This window comes from Lepidochelys kempii, chromosome 1 (assembly GCF_965140265.1).
Source record: "Lepidochelys kempii isolate rLepKem1 chromosome 1, rLepKem1.hap2, whole genome shotgun sequence".
NCBI lineage: Eukaryota > Metazoa > Chordata > Testudines > Cheloniidae > Lepidochelys > Lepidochelys kempii.
In genome coordinates this window covers 68,020,267-68,039,857 of record NC_133256.1, presented here as the reverse complement: position 1 = coordinate 68,039,857, position 19,591 = coordinate 68,020,267, and positions in this window count along the sequence as shown.

Here is a 19,591-nt window from a genome sequence, read left to right as displayed (position 1 = left end):
ATAGACAGCACTAAGTCATCAGAAGAATTCTTCCATCAGCCTACCTATTGCCTCTCTGGGAGGTGGCTTAACTGCAGCAATGGTCATGGGTGTAGTTTGGGAGGGGTAGGGGGTCATTGCAAGGCATCAGGGGCACACAGGGTCACATGCCACTGCCTCGGTCTCCTTTCCTCCCCCCACTCACTGGGAGGGGAGGGGGACTCTGTCTTTCCCAGTGGAGCCCACCCCCGGCTGGTTTCTAGCTCACTCAGCCCATCTCAGCAGCAGCCAGGCCTAGTCAGGCAGCAGTGGGGCCAGAACGGAGCTGCTTCTGCTGCCGGGTGAGGTTGGCCGCGCTGGCTCACTGCCTCGGCAGCTGGGTTCTAGTGGGTCCTGGGTCCCCTAGTGCCCATCATTGTTGCCTTCTGCATGTGCTGGGTACCCTGCATGGCCACCATCCTGTCTCCTGTACAAAAGTGAGTGCCTGCAGAGGACAGTGGGGAAGTAAGGGGGATGGAATGGAAAAGAGGGTGAGGGGAATGGGACAGGGGTAAGGGAAAAGAAATGACTTAGGCCTGGTCTACATTACAAAGTTATGTCAATGTAAGCTGCCTTGCATTGACCTAGTTGTGCAGGTGTCTACACTTAATTTTGTCTCCCATTGATGTAAGTTGACCTTTACACCAAGATAGTAACACCACCTCCCTGAGCGGCATTGAGCCAAAGTCGATGTATGGAGATCGACACTGCATTGCCTATGTCAACCCTACCAGTCCTCCAGCAGCTCTCCCACAATTTTTCTGCTCTGGTCACATTGTGAACTCCATTGCCCAGCAGTCATAGAGACCAGAAGACCCCCTTCCCTTTAAAGCCCCATGAATATTTAAAATTCCCTTTCCTGACTGCCCGGATTGGCAATCACCTGTAGCAGGCTCTCCATTGTTGAGTGCAACTGCCCAGGTGACCATGTCAGCTACAGATGTGCTCCTGCCTGGAGTAGACAAGAGATATTAGATCTCCTGGGCCAATAGGGAGAAGAGGCTGTGCAGGCACAGATCCCAACCAACCACAGAAACATCAACATCTTGCACAGATTGCATGGGGGATGCAGGAGAAGGGGTATGACAAGGACCAGGAGCAGTGCCACATGAAAACCAAAGAGCTGCAGCAGGAATACCAGAAGGCCAGAGAAGCCAACAATTGATCTGGTGTCAAGCCACAGACCTATCGCTTTTACAATGACGTCATACTCAGTGGAGACCCACTACCACCCCACACAACACCATTGATACCTCTGAGGAGCCCAAGTTACAGGTCCCAGCCATGAACAGCAAGGAGGAAGAGGAGGAGTATGCAGGACAGGCAACCAGGGGATCCTGGCGTGCAGCATGCCACGACCTGTTTTTGACTCCATCACAATCTAGCCAGGCCTGGCAGTCAATCACGGGCAAGCCTGATGCAAGGGAAGGAATCATGGGTAATTGTGTCATACATTTTCCATTACAGGGATGGAAATAGGAGGACACAGCTTTTGACTTTTCATTAATTTGCTTGTCCTAGAAGAGGTTGTGATAAAAGGAAGAAAGTTAGAGTTGCTCTGTGCTTTTCATTCCCCTAGAGTTGGGGGGGGGCATGCTGAGCAGTTTGTTTATTCATATAGAAGGATGTCCCTTGAATCATTCTGAGAGATCTAGTTGAAACTTTCATGGAGGTACGCTGCAATATTCTGCTGATATGCACTGTACAAACTGTAGAAAGACAGTCCCTGCTCCACCAAATAAGAAAAAAGTGTTCATCATAAAATTTATTTGACAAATTTCATCATACTGCTGGATGAAGAGTGAAAACATATATAGATTCAATAATTTATTAGAAAAAATATTATGAAATGTATCATCTAAATTATTTGGCAAATATCAGTTGAACGGTACTAATCTACAGTGACTGTCAGCCCCTTCTGAGAGTTTCCATATCAGATACTTCAAGGAAGTTATTAATTTCATATCTTTACCTCTTACAGAGTGATTGGATGGGCCAAGGGATTACTGTGATGATCAGAGGAGGGTTGAGTTTAACACATAACCACTCCTCTGCTCATCTCTCCAACCTGGTTATGTGCCAGACAGACAGGGAGTTCTTATTAGATTGACTGAGGGAGAAGAGAGTAATAGCAGTAAGCACTCATGTCATTGGCAAGGTCAAAACTAGAGAAATGGGCAGGAATGGAGGAGGAAGCAAAGCAAAATCCAAATGTCCATCTAGTTCTGTGCAGTCTCTCTCCAGTCTGTGACTGAAATGTGGCAGCTCTTTGATATCCATCTTTATTCTTGCAACACAACTTGCTCTACAAAAGGGCCAAACAGTATGTTTTTTTTACCCTGTGCTCTTGTTATCATAGACTCTCACAGGCATCCATTAACATGCAAGGATTAGAACCTAATGGTACATACAACCAATACTTAGGTAATAGACTTAGGAGGTAATAGAGCTGAATTATTCTACCATTACCCAATTAAGGATGGAATAAGCAAATTAGGCTATGAAAAAACACAGGCATCTACAGTCCTTTATAGGTATTATGAGTTTTTTTCTACAGATCAGGAGGTAGGCAAATTGAACCTGCTATTAAAACCTTTGGGTCAGGTTCTGACATGGTTACTCATGTATCTGTAGAAATCAGTAAAACTATAATGTACTACATCAAAATGTACTACCCAATGCGAGTCAGGCTAAATCTGGACCTTTACCGCTAAATGCATATGCTGATGCTCTGTGGTGCTGAATTCTAGAAGATAGTTGATGTTAAAATTAGGGAGCTTTCTGGGCCTTCCAAATGCCAGAACTGATATAATTATGAGAACAGAAGTAGGGATTTCTTCCTATCTATGTTATCTGTGGGGGAAAGCTGTGTGATCATGGCGAATCTCAATTTGAGTGACATGGTGGAGGTCTGATGCTGACAGTACTAAAACATCCTTGGAATTTTTAATTATACTAGATGATGATTTCCTATCTCAAAAAGCGTTGCATCTAAACACAGGGGAATGCTATGTTAGACCTCGTCTCGACGGATAAAGAGGAACTAATCACAGAACTAAAAATTCATGGCCACTTAGGTACAAGTGATCATTACTTGATCACATTTATAATGTTCAAACAGAATATAGTATAGACAAGTAATATAAATACGTAATGATTTAAAAGGCCAATTTCACAAGCTGAAAACAATTATGATCCAAATCAGCTGGAAGGTAGAATTTAATGGATTAGAAAACATGTTTTATAGTAACAGACTGTAGAAACTCATTCTATTTCACTTAAGTAAGATAAGGTTAAGAGGTGACTTGATCTCACAGTCAATAAGTTTCTACATGCAGAGCAAATATTTGATAAGGGCTCTTCAATCTAGCAGAGAAAGGTATAATGCAATCCAGTGGCTGAAAGTTGAAGCTCGACAATTTCAGATTGGAAATAAGGCATAATTTTTTAACAATGAGGTTAATTAACCATGGCGGCATCAATTTACCAAGGATGAGTGGTAGAGTCTCCATAACTGTCATTTTTTAAATCAAGATTGGATGTTTGTCTAAAAGCTATGCTCTGTGAATTATTATGGAGAAGTTCTATGGCCTGAGTTATACAGAAGGTCAGACTACATGATCACAGTGGTCCCTTCTGACCTTGGAATCTACATTGCAGAGTAACAAAAATAAAATGAAATACTGGGTTAAAGAGACAAATCCTCTGCTGGTGTAAATTGGTTTAGCTCCATTGACTTCAGTAGGTGAGGCTCTCCATTGACTCTGAAGGAGCTGCAGCCAAATTATACTAACTGAGGCTCTAGCCTAAAAGACCATTTCTTTTACATTTCTTAAGCTGCAATATGTTTACTAGAAACTGGGGGAAATGTAGTTCCCTATTTAATATAGGCCACTTAGATAGTGATTTGAAGAATATGGGATTGGGAAAATAATGGAACTGAGCACAAAAAAAGAGGATGACAGGAAAGAGGAAACAATTAGAAAAGAAGCTTGATATATGTTGCTGCACAGATAGAGAGGGAGACAACAAAGTGTCTGAACTAAGTCTTTGGAATTATGATTTTTTAAAAGAAGATAATATATGAGTCCTTTAAAACCAATGAAGTATCGCAAATTCAGAATTTCACCTACAAAAACCACTGTGAGGGGACAATATGTGGGGATGCCAATAATAAAAAGTGTGTAACACTAGTTGCTAAGGCTTATAGGAGATTGTTATCTTTATTTGATGGAATGCAGTTTTTACAATGATATAAGGAAAATCAGGTGATGACCCGTAATAAAGGAAAGAAAATTCCTTTTCCATGAAAGAATGATCAGTTCTATCTCCTCTCACAGAGGACAGATAATTCCATGCTTGTAATTGCAACCTTTGTACATGTGGCTGTCAAGATTAGATAGGAAATAGAACTGCTGTATCATTTATATAGCATATGTTGTTTGTGTCTGTCATTTTCTTCCAATGTTTTCTTTCATTATTTTATTGTATTACTGTAAAAGCAGGGCTAATCACAAGCCCTTGTTTGGTTTTAACTAAGACCTTTCATATGTAATTGCTCTTCAAATGCATGGACAGGAAAGGCAGAATTCTCGGGGAGTTCAGAAATGGGCTATTTCTGTAATTGGGCCACCTTGGATCATCCATCATCACACTACACGAATATTAATATTTCTTCCATGGGTGAATCTATCTTGACCTTCACAGGTTCTACCTTCTTCATTAAAATTGATAGTAAAAGGTGATACTTAGTGAGTATAAGAACTCAGCTGTCTGCTTAACTAAACCCATATGTCCAGAAATAATAAGCTAAATAGTTTATCAGGTTATGAAGGTATTCTGATTTATGGAGAAACCAAATGAATCACTGTAATTGTATTTATTTCCTTTCTTTTTGAGCTGCCTTGGTTCTCTTACTGAATACAGTGACAACTTAGGCTATGTTTACACTTGGAGCTAGGGGTGTGATTCCCAGCTTGCGTAGATATACTCACAATACCTTGATGAGAACTAGCATGATAAAAATATTAGTGTAGCCACCGGAGCACAGGCAGCGGTGAGCAGGGCATGGACTAGCTGCCCTGAGTACAAAGCTGCCTGGAGACCCATGGGTATGTGCTTGGAGTGGCCAGCTTATCACTGCCCATGCTACCACAACTACGCTGCTATTTTTAGTATGCTAGCTCAATTAGAGCTAGCGCAGGTATGTCTACATGAGTGGGAAATCACATCACCAGCTCCAACTGCAGACATAGTGTGTGATCTTCAAAGTACCAACAAAATTTGGCTTCTTACCAAAGGTAGTCTGCTAATACAGATGGAGCAGAATTGTACTCAGTACATTTGAGACAAGAGGTTTCTTAGTAAGAATAGGTTTTTATACAGTTTTCTCTGGACTTGTAGCTTTTGTGTTTGCTACAGCTCAAAGTAATTTCCTCTACTGTCCTATAAAACGCAGAAAGTAGCCAAGCAAGAAAGTTTCCAAAGTGGTAATTCACAGGGTTCTATGGAAGAAGCAATATGAATACTCAAATACAGGTAATGTTCACATTCCTTTACATCTAAACTAAATGGCAGTGTTAGCAGAGGGCTAAATAAAATCTGAATCCAGGAAAGAATATTGAAGAAGAAGTGGTACATAATAAAGGATATCACATTAGTCATTTCCCCCTCTAAATCCTACTTACAATTCTAAGTAGGGGTAGTAATTGTAGTTGCAGCAGCAAGGACATTGTCATTTTAGCAGCTGATTGACAAGAGCTAACTGTATCATTAGATAAAAGTGAGTGGCAGTGTGAGGCCCAGAACCATGGTGGCAGTCTTCAGGCAAAGTAATTTGGTTCCTGTCTTGTAATCAAGTAATTATATACTTTATGAAGTATGCATTTTGTTACTAAAAAGAGGTCTTGGAGGGAAGGTGGACGTATGACACAATGAAAGGCCCAAGCAAGGTTGGAAGCATAAAGTTTGAAGTAGTTGTGTTTAGCAGTTTCCTACTTCTTTGTCAAATGCTATCATACAAAGCTGTAATAGCACACTGTAGGTGATCCCATCACAAAACCTAAGGAAATAGTGGCGTGATGTTTGTGAGGTGTTTTTAACTGTTGGTGCAGAATAACTAGACTTAGTACACGTGTATCCATGGCTGGCACATGATCTCCTCTTAGTGAACTTGGTGTAAAGCCAGAGTAATTCAACTAAAGTCAGATATACACCAGATATCCAGATGTACACCAGATATACACCAGCATAAAGGGAAACAGAATCTGACTCATTGTCTCAAGCTTTATATACTTCTTGTATGATATAATAGGAGGCCTTTTTGACAGATTGCAAGGGGCCAAAAAGCACAATCTTGAGCATTTGTCTCTCCATTTCAGACAACCAAGGGTGGGTAAAGCTGGATTTGTAGCTGTTGTACATCACTGGAGTAGCACAAAGTAGCTGGAAAGTGCTAATGAATCTAGTGATGCAAATAATAATGTCCTAAGTGTGGCTGTGATAGAGTGCTAGCAACAGCACCCCGTTTACTGATGTGGCTGCTGCACAGAAAAGGCTGCAGGCTTTGCTGAAAGTTAACCACTTTTCTACTGGGGGTTGTGGTGGGGCTGTGCTCCACCCCCAGGCAAGATTGGGCCACAAGAGGCCTGTGGGAGAGCCAATTAGTGCCGAGCAGAGGGCAGCCAATCAGGATCAGGCTCAGCCCTATATGAAGGCTGTCAGGAAAGGAGCAGGCAGTCTCTCCCAGACCTTCAAGGGAGAAGGTTGGTCTCCTAAGCTAAGGAGACCAGCACCTTGGACTCGGCAGGGCAGGGCAGGCTCAGCAGAGCAGAGCAGAGCAGAGCAGCGCTGCGGGCCCTGAGGAAAGGGTCTAGAGGGTGCAAGGGGTCAGGGGGGAAGTGACCCAGGAAGGATGGACAGATGAGGGGAGTGAAGGAGGGCATAGAGGCCATCCTAGAGGGTCCCTGGGTCAGGACCCAGAGTAGTGAGTGGGCCTGGGTCCCCCCATTCTCCCTTGTACTACACCTGGCTGAAGAGGAGCGTGGCCTCATCCAGGCTGTGGCTGGTCCCTGCAACAAGGGGGCTAGACTCTGTGGCTGCAGCTGGCCACTACAGCAGGTGCAGATCATGGACTGCTGATAACACGAAACCCCCGGAAGGAGGCTAATCTGGAGCAGTGGGCATGGCCAGAGGGCAGCGTCCTGAAGACGCCGAGCGAGGAGCAACCCGGATCCAGACACCAGCAGGGAGAGAGATGGATGGGCCACCACCAGCAGAAGGCGCTCTGCACTGGACAGAGCTAATTCCCAGACTTGTCAGTGGGAGGTGCAATCGGTGGTGAGTCCAAAACCCATCACAGGGGATGATGAGCACCTGGTGGTATTTACTAGACTAGTCATGCAATTAGCAGTGATTGGGGGGATATAAGTGGGAGGAACAGGAAGTGTGGGGGAGGAGCTCAGGGGGTGGGCTGTGTGAAGGATAGAAGGTATGTGGAAAGCTCCTGTTGCAATATGTCTGTATACTCTTCTGTTTGTAAAAGAACTATGGAATAAAAGGTACATGTTACTAAAGGAAACCAGCCTGGGTGTGTTTATGACCATGAGGCACAGATCAGGCAAAGCAGCACATCGTACAGAGTAGCTGAGGGAGCGCCCTGGGACAGTGGCTTACTTAGAATTGTATACATATAACTCTGACAATGGGAAAGGGAAAGTGGAAAAACAGTAGCACTGAACTATCTATATTCTATTATGTAAAACAGAAAAAAATCATTCATAGCCAGTATTGTTTAAATCTCTCTCAGCGTACGCGCAATGTACCAAACCATTTGATGGTGTCATCGTCAGCCAGATAGAGAGCCGACAGTCTGCAATCAAAATAAGTCAAAATAAAGGGGGCTGTGTTGGTGAGTATCTGTTGTGGGGACAGTTTGTCAGTTTGACCACGTGCTTGATTGTTTGAAAAGTGTGAATTGGGAGTGCTTTGTTCCAGGTGAGCCTTGAGTTGGCCTGACTGTTATAAAAAGCCAGTCAGCTGCAAACAGCGGAGAGGCTAACCGAGGGAGTTTGCCTGGGAGCTCGCCTGGGGAGAGCCCACTGCAGCTTTCATCTTGAAGGCTTCTCTGAGTAGTTACTACAACACCTAAGGAAACTCTTAGAATTAAGGTAATATGGATGGTGAGCGTTCAGCTGTTGTGACCTGGACAGGATATGCCATGTTTGTCTTTCTTCCACAGGACAGAAGCGACTTTGTCTGCACAAAGTGCAAACTGGTCTCCATATTGGAAGAGAAGGTTCAAGGTCTGGAGAGACAAGTATCTACCCTGCGTTGCATAAGAGGAAACTGAAGATTTCCTGGACAGACGTCAGGATATGCTTCTACAGACACAACATCTGAAGATTCAGAGCAGGCTGCGCAGCGGGGACAGGAGGACGGTGAAGAAATTTGGCAGCTTGTGACCTCCAGAAGACGAAAGGAGAGCGTCCATACACTAGCAATGCAGATACAGGTAAGCAACCGTTTTCATGTTCTCTCCACAGGTACTAATGCAGAGAGTGAACTAGATGATACATCTGAGGGAAGGGAGCAAAAGGAAACTCCGACGATTGGAAGGCATGAGATACTGTCCTAGGGATGGGGATTCCACGACCACCGCTCCCAAGAGAAGGAGGCGGGTGGTGGTGGTTGGGGACTCCCTCCTCACGGAGACTGAGTCATCTCTCTGCCGCCCCGGCCAGGAAAACCAAGAAGTCTGCTGCTTGCCAGGAGCTAGGATTCACGATGTGATGGAGAGACTGCCAAGACTCATCAAGCCCTCGGATCGCTACCCCTTCCTGCTTCTCTATGTGGGCACCAATGATACTGCCAAGAATGACCTTGAGCAGATCACTGCAGACTACGTGGCTCTGGAAAGAAAGATAAAGAAGTTTGAGGTGCAAGCAGTGGTCTCGTCCATCCTCCCTGTAGAAGAAAAAGGCCCGGGTAGAGACCATCTAATCGTGGAAGTCAATGAATGGCTACATAAGTGGTGTTGGAGAGAAGGCTTTGGATTCTTTGACCATGGGATGGTGTTCCAAGAAGAACGAGTGCTAGGCAGAGACGGGATACACCTAACTAAGAGAGGGAAGAGCATCTTCACAAACAGGCTGGCTAACCTAGTGAGGACAGCTTTAAACAAGGGGAAAGGAGGCTAACTCCCTGAGGTAAATGGGGAAGTGGGATACTGGAAGAAAGCAGGAGCGTGTGAGAGGGGAGGGCTCCTGCCTCATATTGAGAAAGAAGGATGATCAGCGAGTTACCTCAAGTGCCTATACACAAATGCAAGAAGCCTGGGAAACAAGCAGGGAGAACTGAAAGTCCTGGCACAGTCAAGGAATTATGTTGTGATTGGAACAACAGAGACTTGGTGGGATAACTCACATGACTGGAGTACTGTCATGGATGGATATAAACTGTTCAGGAAGGACAGGCAGGGCAGAAAAGGTGGGGGAGTTGCATTGTATGTAGGGGAGTAGTATGACTGCTCAAAGCTCAAGTATGAAACTGCAGAAAAATCTGAGTGTCTCTGGATTAAGTTTAGAAGTGTGAGCAACAAGGGTGATGTTGTGGTGGGAGTCTGCTATAGATCACCAGACCAGGAGGATGAGGTGGATGAAGCTTTCTTCCGGCAACTAACAGAAGTTACTAGATTGCAGGCCCAGGTTCTCATGGGAGTCTTCAATCACCCTGACGACTGGAAAAAGACTAATGTAGTGCCCATCTTTAAAAAAGTGAAGGAGGAGGATCCTGGGACTACAGGCCAGTCAGCCTCACCTCAGTCCCTGGAAAAATCATGGAGCAGATCCTCAAGGAATCAATTCTGAAGCACTTAGAGAGGAGGAAAGTGATCAGGAACAGTCAGCATGGATTCACCAAGGGCAAGTCATGCCTGACTAATCTAATTGCCTTCTATGACGAGACAACTGGCTCTGTGGATGAGGGAACAGCTGTGGATGTGTTATTCCCTGACTTTAGCAAAGCTTTTGACACGGTCTCCCACAGTATTCTTGCCAGCAAGTTAAAGAAGCATGGCCTGGATTAATGAACTATAAGGTGGATAGAAAGCTGGCTAGATCATCGGGCTCAATGGGTAGTGATCAATGGCTCCATGTCTAGTTGGCAGCCGGTATCAAGCAGAGTACTCCAAGGGTTGGTCCTGGGGCCAGTTTTGTTCGATATCTTCATTAATGATCTGGAGGATGGCGTGGACTACACTCTCAGCAAGTTTGTAGATGACACTAAACTAGGAGGAGTGGTAGATATGCTGGAGGGTAGGAATAGGATACAGAGGGACCTAGACAAATTAAAGTATTGGGCCAATAGAAATCTGATGAGGTTCAACAAAGACAAGTGCAGAGTCCTGCACTTAGGACGGAAGAATCCCATGCACTGATACAGACTAGGGACCGAATGGCTCAGCAGCAGGGGTTACAGTGGACAAGAAGCTGGATATGAGTCAACAGTGTGCCCTTGTTGACAAGAAGGCCAATGGCATTTTGGGATGTATAAGTAGGGATATTGCCAGCAGATTGAGGGATGTGATCATTCCCCTCTATTCGACATTGGTGAGGCCTCATCTGAAGTATTGTGTCCCATTTGGGGCCCCACACCACAAGAAGGATGTAGAAAAATTGTAAAGCATCCAACAGAGGGCAACAAAAATGATTAGGGGACTGGAGCACATGACTTATGAGGAGAGGCTGAGGGAACTGGGATTGTTTAATCTGCAGAAGAGAAGGAGGGGGGATTTGATCGCTGCTTTCAACTACCTGAAAAGAGGTTCCAAAGAGGATGGCACTAGATTGTTCTCAGTGGTAACAGATGACAGAACAAGGAGTAATGGTCTCAAGTTGCAGTGGGGGAGGTTTAGGTTGGATATTAGGAAAAACTTTTTCACTAGGAGGGTGGTGAAGCACTGGAATGCATTACCTAAGGAGGTGGTGGAATCTCCTTCCTTTGAGGTTTTTAAGGTCAGGCTTGACAAAGCCCTGGCTGGGATGATTTAGTTGGGGATTGGTCCTGCTTTGAGCAGGTGGGTGGACTAGATCTCCTGAGGGTCCTTCCAACCCTGATATTCTATGATTCAATGATAAGTCAGTGGATCATTAGAAAAACCTGATTGGTTGTATAGTTGCCCTGTCCTGCTCGATACCAGTTCAGAGAAGACCACAGGTGCTTTGACAGATCAAAACCTGGTGGACAAATGGCTGGATCAGTGACAAGAGAGTGATTAACAACTGTGGTCACTGACCACTTGCTGCGCTAAGCAGCTTCCACCATCTCGTGGTAGCATAAATGACCGCAAAGGGTGTCTAGAAGACTGATGAGATGACAGGTGGTTGAAGATGTCTGTGTACAAAGCCAAGTCACTGGTCACATGGGTCTTGGCCAGCAGTATGACAGGGGCCTTCTCACAGCAAATATGGGGCAATGCTATGTTACTATGTATTGGCAGCTCTGGAAACAGAGTTGCACATAAAGTCCCAGTAACAATACGCATAGCTTTGTTAAGTTCTACAGTGACCGGCATGTGAAACAAGTGACACCAGACAGGAGCACAATACTCTGCTGTTGAATATTTATTCTTTAAATAAAAAAATATAAAGTTACTGATACTAAACCATCAAGTTAGGGTGTGACTATTATACATACATGAAATGTCAAATCCATGCATAATAAACATGTCAATCAAAAATATTTTTATGCATGTCTGTCTTCAGATCTCTGCATAATAAGGTACATATTTTAATAGACATTTAAAGGTAGCAGATGACATTTTAATTGATCATTTTTAGCTAAAACAAAACATAGTAAAAGCTCCCAATTTAGCTTTTTAAACATATATTTTAAAAAAAACACAACTTTCAACATTAGTGCCTAAAGCTAGACATTTACATCTAGATGTAAGTGCTTAAACACAGATTTAGACACCCTAGTTTGAAAGCTATGAGATAGGTTAAGAGCAAGCATAGTCAGTGAATACCACTGAAAGCAGAAGCACCATGGGGTACTTTTTGTTTAGAAGTGTAGGATGAAGTACAGCTGAAGGACATAAGGGAAAGTAATGCAGCATGTAGGCTTTTAAAATTAGTATTTTGTATGTCAGAATATGATGATAATACATAATACTGTCAAGTTATTCTTATAGAATTACATTTTTCCATTTGTCTGTTGTGATTTCAGAATGCTCTTATATAAATTTGTGTGTTTGCCTGGTAGGAAATTTTCTAGGAAGAGGATTAAATTGTGTTCAACAATTGTTTTTCTTTGAAATCATCTGACAAAGCTGGAATAGAATTCAACTTAACGTGATCAAATGTTTTAGCTATATTTGCAGCATAGCCACCTTTTACCTTATATCAGTTGGGGACCTACATGAGAAAACACAAAAGGAGGGTTTTTTTCTTCAAAATAAAGAGGGAATAAGAGTCCAAAAGAGTCATTTAAAAAAGGGGGAGAGAAATAGACACACAAATACACACAATTTATTGAGAGATAAAATAAGGTCACTCTGTTTCTATTCCTTCATAAATGGGTACAAGAATGTCAGACACGTATAAGAAGATAAAGGAATGCTGTCCAAATGTTCTCATTAAAATACACAATATTATTCTTCTTGGAGGGAATTTCAGAGGAAAGTCATCTTGTATTTCTTTAAGACTCCAAATATTCAATATGAGATAAAAATATCTAGTTCTCTGAATTGCTGGAAAGGGAGTTGTGATAAGGAAACATTCACATGCTTTCTGGCTCTGTCTTGTAACAACATTTTTGAACACTATTTCATTAGAGTGCACAAGTAAAAAAAATTTTAACCAAAAATTACCTTTCACTTTCTGAGTCACTGGAAAAAGAACCATGAGAAAACTGGACAGTAAAAGAATGCTCACTCCTGACATTATTATGGATAGCAGCCTAGAAATATAGAACATCTTTCTAGCTAAAATAAGACAAGCCTACAAATAAACAGGTCACAGTGCATCAGATCAAAGAAATGGAAAAACTCACTGTAACTCTCCACCTTCATGATAATGTTTTATTTCTAGAAGGAGATTTTAAGACATTGCTATGTCCCTGCCAAAATGTTAATGTCTTGATTGCTTTAAATTTCAACTTTTTGACATCTTGCTAAATCCGCTCCTCCTCCTCCTCCTAAGAAAGTTTGCTCTTTAATTCATATGCAGGCTGCAGTGATGGAAGGTGATCCTGGAATGGTGGCACAGAGTTGCAAACCACCTTCAATCCCTGCTCCTTTGGAGGAACAAACTGCCCAAGTGAGGAGGTCTGTCTCAGAAAGGGATGGAGCCAGGCTGGTGAGAAAAAGCACTGATTCAATCTCTCTCCCTCTTCTGACAGGGATTCTCCAATTTGAGAGATATCATCTCACTATTTTTTAACTCCCTTACCATGTGTTGAGATGGAATGTATGAAGGACACTCTGTAGAAATAATAAATTAAATTGCACTAGGTAGATGAATATTCAGGTGAATCTAACTGTATCCATGATAATAAGATAGCTAATATAGGCACTCAGGTAGAGATACAGAGTGTACTATATTAGTACACTGTTAAAACATGTAGTTACAATAGTTTTATTTCAACAACTGTAGTTCAGCTAGGAATTTTTTAAAATATTATTGTATATCAATATTCATTTACTGTTTTACTTATTTGCATAATTCTCAGTCAAAGGTAGCAGGAGGTCTGATTCTCCCTCGGACTACCTTTCTGCCTCAGTTTCCCATCTGCAAAATGAGGGTAACACTCAATTAACCCCCAGGCAGAAATGTGATGATTACAAACATTGATTGAAATGTTATATAACAATTCACCAGACTTCACACAGCACATAGAGTTTAAGCCTCAACGACCCAGGTTCCCTTGAGTTTTTCAAACTATTGGCAACAGTGGACTGAGCTCAATGCAAATATGTGGGCTCCATTTCTCCCACAGCCAGTGGTGAGGGCTGGGCTAAGGAATCCCACCCCTCTTTGATACAAAAGTAGCACTGAAGTATGAGGCTGTCCAAGAGAATTGTATGAATGCAAATATATTTCATTAAACCATTAACATGTACTTAAAATAAAAATCACTCATATCTTTCTGGTGGGTTCAGTATATTCCCTCAGCAAAAGTGGAGCAGTCTTCCCAGTAAAGGGAAAGTACTGGCAAAGACAATTGCTAAGGTTTGGTACTGACAGCTGTATTTTAATTGTACAGTAATAAGAACAATAAGGGTGATCAGATCATTAGTGCAATGTTACTCTTACTGTACATCTACTGTATGGTATTCTTAGTGCTCTAGATGTACAGTGAAATATTCCAGACAATTATATAATAAATATTAAAAAGATATATTGAGACAATGCCATTAGTGCAGTCCCATCCAGTCATCTTGCAGAATCAGCTGTGTTCTTCTCTGATAAAATAGCATTTGATATTAATGTGTGATGGGGTATGTACCCCACAGAGGCCCTGAAGGGGTTAATATGGGCCTGAGAGCCCAGTTATGGTACTTGGACTGCACTTGAAGGGAGGGCCAGGCTTAGTTGATCATGAGTCCCAGTGGGGCAGGAGCAGGCTGGTTAGTATAAAACCAGGAAGTTGACAGCAGAAGAGAGTGAAGGGAGGGACTCACAGAAAGGTGATGAGGAGGACACTGAAGAAACAGAATAAGTGCTAGCCCTAGCCCTGAAAGAAGAGTGAACCTATGGAAGTTACAGGGAAGAAAGGCTGAGAATAGCTGGATAGGAAGATGACCAGGGAAACAGCAGCAAGGAATGGGACTGTGCAGACCTTGGCTGCTGGTTATAGGGCCCCTGGGCTGGAACCCAGTATAGAGGCAGGGCCTGTGTTCCCCCACCAGCCACTGGGAAAGTGGGACAAGACCAAGATACTTGGAATGGAAGACCATCTGAGACAGCATCTGAGTCTTACTAATCTATTAGAGTTCTTTGATGGGATCAACAAACATGTGGACAAGGGGGATCCAGTGGACATAGTGTACTTAGATTTCCAGAAAGCCTTTGGCAGGGTCCCTCACCAAAGGCTCTTATGTGAATTAAGTTGTCATGGGGTAAGAGGGAAGATCCTTTCATGGATTGAGAACTGGTTAAAAGACAGTGAACAAAGGGTTGGTAAATGGTAAATTTTCAGAATGGAGAGGGGTAACTGAGTGGTATTCCCCAAGGGTCAGTCCTAGGCCCAATCCTATTCAATTTATTCATAAATGATCTGGAGAAAGGGGTAAATAGTGAGGTGGCAAAGTTTGCAGATGATACTAAACTGCTCAAGATAGTCAAGACCAAAGCAGACTGTGAAGAACTAAAAAAGATCTCACAAAACTAAGTGATTGGGCAACAAAATGGCAAATGAAATTTAATGTGGATAAATGTAAAGTAATGCACATTGGAAAAAATAAACCGAACTATACATACAATATGATGGGGGCTAATTTATCTACAACTAATCGGGAAAGATATCTTGGAGTTATCATGGATAATTCTCTGAAAACATCCACGCAGTGCGCAATGGCAGTCAAAAAAGCTAACAGGATGTTAGGAATCATTAAAAAAGGGATAGAGAATAAGACGGAGAATATATTATTGCCCTTATATAAATCCATGGTTTATATCACATCTTGATTACTGCATACAGATGTGGTCTCCTCATCTCAAAAAAGATATACTGGCATTAGAAAAGGTTCAGAGAAGGGTAACTAAAATGATTAGGGGTTTGGAATGGGTCCCATATGAGGAGAGATTAAAGAGGCTAGGACTTTTCGTATTGGAAAAAAGGACACTAAGGGGGGATATGATAGAGGTATATAAAATCATGAGTGGTGTGGAGAAAATGAATAAGGAAAAGTTATTTACTTGTTCCCATAATATAAGAACTAGGTGCCACCAAATGAAATTAATGAGCAGCAGGTTTAAAACAAATAAAAGGAAGTTCTTCTTCAGACAGTGCACAGTCACCCTGTGGAACTCCTTGCCTGAGGAGGTTGTGAAGGCTAAGACTATATATAACAGGGTTTAAAAGAGAACTGGATAAATTCATGGAGGTTAAGTCCATTAATGGCTATTAGCCAGGATGGGTAAGGAATGGTGTCCCTAGCCTCTGTTTGTCAGAGAGTGGAGATGGATGGCAGGAGATCACTTGATCATTCCCTGTTAGGTTCACTCCCTCTGGGGTACCTGACATTGGCCACTGTCGGTAGACAGGATACTGGGCTGGATGGACCTTTGGTCTGACCCAGTATGGTCATTCTTATGTAGCATCTGGACATCTTGTCCAGTGGGACTTTGTTACCCAGGAAGGGGGGTGTGAGCAGATGTGCTAACGTGACAATTTCCCTTCTGGTTAGGCACAGCATTGCACAGAGTCTACTTGGTCTGGCGGGGCAGTCAGTCAGCTCCTCCTGCCTGAGCCCCTATGATAGTCCCATTCTGGGCTATGAAAGGTGCTAGCCACAGTCTCATTGAGATATATGGTTTCCCCTTATACTTGGTGAGGTTATGTTAGTCCTGATCCTCACGGGTCTAGAAACCCCTTTGGTTCTTAAGAATCTGAGGGGTCGGTAAGGGACCCCAGGCCAAAGCAGTCCACTGGTTTCCAGCTTGGGGCCCTTAAACCAGACAGGAAGAATCAAGCTTCAACACCTCCTCCTTCTGTGCTCTAAGCTCCTTCCTACCTCCCTTAGTTGTGTAGGTCCAGTCATCCCTTCTCTAGCATGTTGTCTCTGGGTGGCTTTTTATCAGCTAGCTGGCAGGACTGTCCTTCTCCAGCCTTCTTGTTCCTCTGGCAGCCACCCTGTCCCTCTGCTTCTCAGCTCTTTTATTCTCCCAACTGCTGTGAGCCTGCCAATCAGCACTGGCTGATGGTTGCTGCAGTAATTCATTAGTCACCATGCCAGATGGGGTCCATACACCCCATGACGGGGGGGTCTATATTGTGACCTTGCCCAAGGTCTGAGTCACAAAGAGGAAGCTTCTCTGAGTCACGGGGAGGAGGCACAGTGCGAGCAGCCAATGGAAGGGGGCATCAGACTAGGTGAGAGCTAATTCCCAGATCCAGCCACAAGGAGGCACACCTACAGTGAGTGGACCCTTTAACAGAATGAAATCATAATCCAATTTAAATGATGACATATTACACATCCAATAAACCTTGAAAACCCCTGAGCAATCAGCCCCACATTCTTCACAGTTATCTATACCTATAACTATTTAGCCCTGCTCCTTTCTTATGATTCCCTCCCTCCCACCGTCAGGTGAGCTAAATGTTTTCCAAACTTTGCACTGAGAACCAGGCCTACAGTGTGTTGCCTCACTCTTAAAATAAAGATGTAAAACTCATTATGTATGCAGAAAACAATTTTAAAAACCATGTCTTAAATGTCTGCAATCTCACAGTTAAATAACCTAATTTACTTGGAAACAATGAATACAACTGAAATAAAAACCTATGAAAAAATAATTTATACTTATTTGAGCAAATACTTTGGGTCTTTCAGTCAAAGGAAATTATATTAGAGTTGCTCTTACCCTTCTTCATACCAGCATGACCTCACATTTATGATACCCTGCGTATCATGACTAAGTGCATTTATTATGATGATAAAGTTGTCATGGAGGGAGAGTGGTTACTAGAAGACTTCAGATTTGCTCCCCATCCCACTCTCAGTCCACCACCTATCTTCCCACAAAATACATACTTCAAAATCTACCACCCTGATTACTTCACTCCAAGCCTACACCTACAAAGGAAAATGCCTCCTACTCTGCTCTATGACTCACACCCAACTTTCCTCATGAAAGGCCCTGTCCAACTAAAACTGAAGTCAGTGGAAGCCTCCTTCTTAATTCTTATGGGAGTTGGATCAGGTTCACAAGGATATGGCCTGCAGGCCTGTTTTCTCCCTTGCATCTATTTTCTCTGTCTGTTCCCACTGCCTCAATTGTTACCCGACCCAACTCTTTCCCAGAAGCTATGCTTTCATTCCTCCCCTCCCTCCTGCAGTACTTAACCCATGGTCTCTCCTATCATGCCGCTGCCTGATCTCCCATTTGAGATACCATACTTGGAGATTTCTTTTGATGATGATGCCATTATTATTTTCCTCAACTCTGAATTCTGGCTGTCCTCCTTATACTTACTGCAATGCCACAAACAGCAGATGTAGCATCCAAAAAGGCTGCAGACATAACAGCTACGTGAAAGAAACAAGAGCTGACAGCAGTTGAGTGCTTTGACAGAACTACAGAGCCAGTTGGTCCCAAACTTAAAGTGTTTCTCTTCACTCAGCCAAGGAATTAATGACCTATGATTGGGCTTGGGAGAATTCAAGTTTTGTTATGTAATTTCAACAGATATTATCAACGTTAATTTTTAAGCACTTTTTTTTCAATTTTTAACTATTTAAAATTTCAGTTGTGATAAATTATGCATTTTAGGCATTTTTTCTATAAATCAATTTACATTTTCACAGCTTCCACAGGATTTTCACAGGAAATTATGAGGTTGGGGGGTGTCAGACAGTAACTGTTTAATGACAGGAGACATTATAGTTTTATAACCTTTGAAACACAAATTGTCAACATATATAAAGTAAATATCCTTAAACTCTAGTAAGATCTCAAGCAGCCTGTTACATTACTTTACCTATATGTACATTTTTTTTAATCATCGATGGAAATATTTTTCCATCAGTTTGTGTATACAGTGAAATTGACATCTACCACTATTCCTTCCAAACCTACCTATGATACAGCATTGTACATACACATCCTGAACTATACTAGTGATGACTCCAAGGACTGGGGGGAGGGCATGAGCATAGAGTATATCGGGATGGCCAACCTGAGTGTGAGAAGGAGCCAGAATTGACCAATGTACATTGCCAAAGAGCCAAAGTAATACGTCAGCAGCCCCCACATCAGCTCCCCCCACACCCCACTCCCATCAGCTCCCCGCCACCCCGCTCCCTTCCGCCTAATGGCAGCCCCACCAATCAGTGCCTCCCGCTCCCTCCCTGTACTTCCCAATCAGCTGTTTCATGGCGTGCAGGAGGCTCGGGTCAGGGGAGGAACAAGGGCATGGCAGGCTCAAAGGAGGGGGTGGGAAGAGGTGGAGTGGGGGCAGGGCCTGTGGCAGACCTAGCGGTTCAGCAGTGAGTACTCCCCAGCACATTGGAAAGTTGGCACCTGTAGCTCCAGCCCTGGAGTTGGTGCCTACACTAGGAGCCGCATATTGACTTCTGAAGAGCCGCATGTGGCTCCGGAGCCACAGCTTGGCCACCCCGGAGTATATGGTCAGAAGATCACAATACACAGGCTAAGAATGACTAGAGATCTTTACAATAACAAAACTGACAGCAACTATACTGAATCCAAATCATATAAGATCTGATCTGTATAGTACAAATAAAAAAAAAATCTGACATAATTTGGGGAATAGATTGCATTGTCTTTTATGAAAACCTGAAATTATATTATTTCTATTATAGGTATGTTTGTCTTTTTTCTTTTCT